The sequence below is a fragment of the Coregonus lavaretus genome (assembly GCF_964263955.1).
Source record: "Coregonus lavaretus genome assembly, contig: HAP1_SCAFFOLD_1223, whole genome shotgun sequence".
Taxonomy (NCBI): Eukaryota; Metazoa; Chordata; class Actinopteri; order Salmoniformes; family Salmonidae; genus Coregonus; species Coregonus lavaretus.
Window position 1 is genome coordinate 62,595 of NW_028156990.1, and position 6,600 is coordinate 69,194.

The window sequence follows — 6,600 nt, forward strand, 5'->3', positions numbered from 1 at the left end:
AATTACATAGCCTTTTAACCAATAATTCTTAACCGGAACAAATTTTAATGCTTGCACTAGATAAGTACACATGTATTCTCCCTGATCTTTCTCTGTAACATTACGCAAAATAAATGAACAATCACTCATAACCCTCTTCCACTTCATATCGTTGTACAACCTATACCTCCTTTGACTAGGTGCAACAGCTTCTACTTCTGGTCCTGATAACAATACTTCTTCTCCATAATTATCTCTCCATGTGGGAGGAACGTCCCCATCCTAACCCTAATAACAGTCTTTTTCCCCCTAAAATTGGTGCTGGAGCTATTGGTTCCCTTATAATCAAATGCGATATATTTATGGCTTTAATAACTATCAATGTTGAAAGAGTTGAATTGCTTCTCACTGTTGTTATAATAGGCTGAAGTGTTGATGTCCTTATTGTTACTTCATCCATTCTCCCTAAGACTTTTAACTCCTTACTTGTATTTCCCTCTATCACCACTAGTTCTCTCTCTCTTCCTACTAACTAACATTGAAACTTAGCTTACTCTCCTAGTTTTTCTTAACTTTTTAATCTAATCTTTTCTCCTAACCTTTAAACCTTTTCCACTGATTTATTCACAAAATCCTTTACCACCACATTTTTAGAATATGTGATTGGGAAGTCCCCACCTGCTTCTGACTTCTTTACACACAGACTTGGCAAACGACTAAACATCCCTTAGCCTAGCCTGAAATCTCTTGGTGTAGGAATGTAACCCAGAATAACAGTCACCCCTTTTAACTTTATTTTTCAGACAGATTGTCTAATAGGCAGTCTTATAGATTATCATCCTTCCTATGATATTATCTTTTTAAGCAAATATGATTCCCAAAAACCCTACTTTTTTTTAAAATCCTCTACCAGACAGTTGTCTAGTGTACATCTTATTGTACAGTTCAATTTACACAATGCATCTCTTTCCAACAATGCAATAGGTATATGTTCTAATATTAGTATGTCTATTTTAATTTCTCGTTGATTTTTTATAGCAGAGCTCAATTGGTTCCTTAAGAGTAATTAGCTGTTTTACTACCTCAAATCCCTATCCTAATTAGTTAATTTTACATAGTGAGATGTTTAACCTCTTTAGGCTCAACACAGATAAAAGCTTTTCCACTATTCACCATCACTTCTCATAGTCCTTTTTATTTTCACTTCAATTGTTAGATATTTTTCTTCCTAATTGGTGCTACCAGCTGACACCCCCCTTCTGATCTTCTAGGCAATCTAGAATCCTTGCTCCTTTAAGGGTTCACCTGGAGAACAGGTGATCTTCACTTGCTCCTTTATCTTCCTCAGAAATTTCCTCTGTTGTTTCCTCCTGGCCCATTGCACTCACAGGTAAAGTAACCAACCTGTCCACAATTATAACACTCTTCTGAAAGTTGCTGGAAGTGTAGCTGAAACCTTCCTCCTCCTTCTAAGCCTTCTCGTCCTCTTCCTCTCCAATTCTGTGTCTGTCCAGAAACTGGCTGTGGATATGAAACACCTGGTACCGCCCTTGGTGGCTGGTACAATTGCGGTTGGCCTTGTTCAGTTGAAGCTGTAGCAGTGATTGTTGATTTGGTTCACTCTGATTCTTCATAACCAAAGCTTGTTTCTTCTCCTTCTTCTTCTCCACCAGTTGTATTTGATTGAGTTTTCTGAGAGTTTCTTCATCCTGTTCTTTCTTGTTGTTGACATATCAGGATTCTTCAACAGCTTATATTCATTTTTTTTTTTATCAATCAATAAAAATATGAATATTAAAAAATTCTACAAAAAAAAATTATTCTATTTTTAAAAAAAATTAAAATAAAAAATCAATTAAAAAATCAATTAAAAAATTATGAATAATCAAAAACAATTTTTTATTTCTATATCCTATTTTACCAATTTATCAATTGGTGGCTATCTTACCACATCCCATCCGGAAAGTAAATGCAAGTAGTCAACTTCAGACTACAATACCCATAAACCCCCTTGCTTTATAAGCACCCAATTATTTTAATTTTACAGAATAATGTCAGTACTCGATTTCCAACAGAACTGTAATCAAACCCACTCATGCACAGAAACTCCAAAATGCCATTTTTAATGAATCAGTATCTGCCAAGCCTCTGTGAAATTGTCATAACATCACACATCCTGTAGGGGAAGATTTTGTAAACAGAACAGCACCAAAACCTTCCTACTCGATCCTCTGTTGCGTCACAATCTGTCACGTGATGTATACGTCAGCACCTCCTCTCTTTCTCTCTCCTCTCGTCCTATCGTTCCTCTCATATGACAAAAGAGCATAGAAACAGACAAGAATTTTGAGTTTATACACTCACTGAGTTATTTCCAGCATTCAATATTCCTCCACTCACATTCGCTCTAAGTATTAACTCAGGAATAAATAGCTCAATAACATTTTTATTTATTTTAATCCGTCATTTAATTTTTATTTTTAATCCGTCAACATCTCTCTCTCATTTATCAATTCAATAGGTCTCAAGAAAACAGTTTTATCTTCAAACAACAGACAACGTAACAGCTAGAATACACCATTAGACTCTAAATGTCTAATTCTTTGTTCCTCCATCTGTGTCTGTGTCTGTTTCTCCCTGCAGCACAGTCTAACAGAAGTATGACCGATTTACCCAAAATCCCCCGTGTTGTAGTTTTAGTAAAATCCCTCGTGTTGTAGTTTTAGTGCCGTAAAATCAAACGTGTCATAATCTAGTGCAGTAAAATCAAACGTGTTGTAGTTTAGTAAAATCACACGCATGTGCATTACATTTAACCATACGATTTCACCGTGGAAGGGAGATTCTTAGCTCTCTCCCCAACCCAAACAGACAGTTAACAGTCCTGCTGTAACTTTATTCTCTCCTCATAGTCAAACAACATTTAACAGAGCTCACAACGCATAGAACCTGAATTCTACACACACACAAACATAATTTAAGAGGCTTTATTCCATCGCAATGGCCCTCTAAGGTCACACGTTAGCATGTAGCATGTAACACAATTAGCATTAGCATTTAGCCTTAGCATATACAGTGGGGCAAAAAAGTATTTAGTCAGCCACCAATTGTGCAAGTTCTCCCACTTAAAAAGATGAGAGAGGCCTGTAATTTTCATCATAGGTACACGTCAACTATGAAAGACAAAATGAGAAAAAAAAATCCAGAAAATCACATTATAGGATTTTTAATGAATTTATTTGCAAATTATGGTGGAAAATAAGTATTTGGTCAATAACAAAAGTTTTGTCAATACTTTGTTATATACCCTTTGTTGGCAATGACACAGGTCAAACGTTTTCTGTAAGTCTTCACAAGGTTTTCACACACTGTTGCTGGTATTTTGGCCCATTCCTCCATGCAGATCTCCTCTAGAGCAGTGATGTTTTGGGGCTGTCGCTGGGCAACACGGACTTTCAACTCCTTCCAAAGATTTTCTATGGGGTTGAGATCTGGAGACTGGCTAGGCCACTCCAGGACCTTGAAATGCTTCTTACGAAGCCACTCCTTCGTTGCCCGGGCGGTGTGTTTGGGATCATTGTCATGCTGAAAGACCCAGCCACGTTTCATCTTCAATGCCCTTGCTGATGGAAGGAGGTTTTCACTCAAAATCTCACGATACATGGCCCCATTCATTCTTTCCTTTACACGGATCAGTCGTCCTGGTCCCTTTGCAGAAAAACAGCCCCAAAGCATGATGTTTCCACCCCCATGCTTCACAGTAGGTATGGTGTTCTCTCAGCATTCTTTGTCCTCCAAACACGACGAGTTGAGTTTTTACCAAAAAGTTATATTTTGGTTTCATCTGACCATATGACATTCTCCCAATCCTCTTCTGGATCATCCAAATGCACTCTAGCAAACTTCAGACGGGCCTGGATATGTACTGGCTTAAGCAGGGGGACACGTCTTGCACTGCAGGATTTGAGTCCCTGGCGGCGTAGTGTGTTACTGATGGTAGGCTTTGTTACTTTGTTCCCAGCTCTCTGCAGGTCATTCACTAGGTCCCCCCGTGTGGTTCTGGGATTTTTGCTCACCGTTCTTGTGATCAATTTGACCCCACGGGGTGAGATCTTGCGTGGAGCCCCAGATCGAGGGAGATTATCAGTGGTCTTGTATGTCTTCCATTTCCTAATAATTGCTCCCACAGTTGATTTCTTCAAACCAAGCTGCTTACCTATTGCAGATTCAGTCTTCCCAGCCTGGTGCAGGTCTACAATTTTGTTTCTGGTGTCCTTTGACAGCTCTTTGGTCTTGGCCATAGTGGAGTTTGGAGTGTGACTGTTTGAGGTTGTGGACAGGTGTCTTTTATACTGATAACAAGTTCAAACAAGTGCCATTAATACAGGTAACGAGTGGAGGACAGAGGATCCTCTTAAAGAAGAAGTTACAGGTCTGTGAGAGCCAGAAATCTTGCTTGTTTGTAGGTGACCAAATACTTATTTTCCACCATAATTTGCAAATAAATTCATAAAAAATCCTACAATGTGATTTTCTGGATTTTTTTTCCTCAATTTGTCTGTCATAGTTGATGTGTACCTATGATGAAAATTACAGGCCTCTCTCATCTTTTTAAGTGGGAGAACTTGCACAATTGGTGGCTGACTAAATACTTTTTTTCCCCACTGTATGTACCATGTGGCGTGCAACATGTAAAAATGTAACCTGCATTGCCCTTTTCTTTGTCTTATTCTCTACCGTTTATGATGCCGTGAGTTCAATGGATATCTACTGAGAGGTTCTCCCAAGCAGATATCCCGTCGGATAAAAGATGAGCAGTAACCACAATCAAATAAATTCCACAAACCCGAGTTCTTAGAACCCACCTAATACACATCTAACGCGCAAAAGGATTTTCGGCCCATCCTGGATGGCCCCCCTGGGGTCTTTACAAGATTGCAATGCCCTAATGTATACGTATATCTGCCTTTAATATCTGCCTTGTATATCTGCCTTCAATATCTGCCTTCAATATCTGCCTTAATAACTACCATCGATTGCTCTAAAATTCCAAGCCTACTCTCCCCCCTTTTGCGCTGTTTACCAGTGCAAAAAAATTTATAATGATTAGCCAGACCCCCAGTTCTCAGCAATAAAGCAACATACCCACATCGGTCCTAACGGTACATCTCTCCAGGGCACACTCAAATAGCATGCAAACTAACAAACTCCCAAAGCGGTGAGAAAAAAACTCACCCTTATCTGGCCATGACTTCAGAACGAGTTAGCTTGGCGGCAATGAATGGAACAAAGAAGAGATGCAGTCCCTCCCTTTTCGTGACGCCATTTGTAGTATCGAGTAAATGCTGGCAATTATTGCTGATAAACAAAGGAGTCCGCTCATACTGAACCTTTGATCATACGTTTTATTCATATCACAAGATTTCAGCATGAGGTTACAGGTGTCATGACACCCGGAGAACGGCGTCCCAGATTGCAATGGCCGCTCTAACCTCTTCGTCGTTTTTACCCAGTATATATAATCTTCCCAAGATATGGGTGGCTCCCTCTACTGTCCAATCCCCTGTCTACAACACACAGACTTCTCTGTCCTATCCGGGGTGTCACATTAAAACCATTCCCTCTGACACTAAAATAAACATCCTCTCCGGTTCCACTTAAAAACATTAACAACGTCATAATCTTAATACACTACAGCAGTACTTGGTAGGGCCCTTCCCGCCAGGCCTGCTTCAGTCTCCTGGTTAGATAGAGTGGATCACCTTCTCCTTTAATTCACCTGTGGGGCACAAAACCTCTGACATACAGGTGTGGTTAATAAACTATCATACATGTTTTTTTTTGTTTTTTTTAAGTATTTTGTCCTCTCCTTCGTATATATTTAATATTTAATCCAACCATCCCCCTTTTTGACACATGATTTGGCCATGTGTCAATATTACCACCTACCTAAACAATCACTTTAGTTAATATTGGTAATTCATTATCCAATTGCCATCCCTCCACTCTCTCTTCTTTTATTTAATGGTTCAAATCAAATATATTATTACCAAATTATAATCTTCTTCACAATTTTCACAGTACTATAAATTACCCTCAACTTAGTAAAATAAACTATCTTAAAGTCCTCCTCTCATGCCTTTAGAATTTACTAGTGTGGATGTTTAATTAACACCAGAAGGTTAAAACAGAGTTCAGAGGCAATTGAAATTCCATCCCATAGTATACTGTCATGTGTCTGATATTAACAGTGTGCTGTTGTGTTAGTTGTCGAACAAAGGACAGAGAAGAGCAGCCATATCTTGTCACCAGATGGCCTAGTCTTGCAGGAGTGCAATAACAGGACAACACCCACGCCCAAGGCCACAATCACCAGATCCTCCTCACGAGTTCCCTGGACACACACAAACATTTCATTTGCACGCACACTCATTCTCAACTCCCCACGAGTTCTTTGACACACAAACATTTCACTGTGCACGCACACTCAAACTCCACTCCCCTGTCTACTGGTCGGGTGCCAAGGGCAGAGGACTCTGCCGTGCACCAATGGGGCATCTGCTCTGGACAGAGCAGACCCGCCTCCTACGCCTCGGGAACCAATCAAGGGACTAGAAGAAG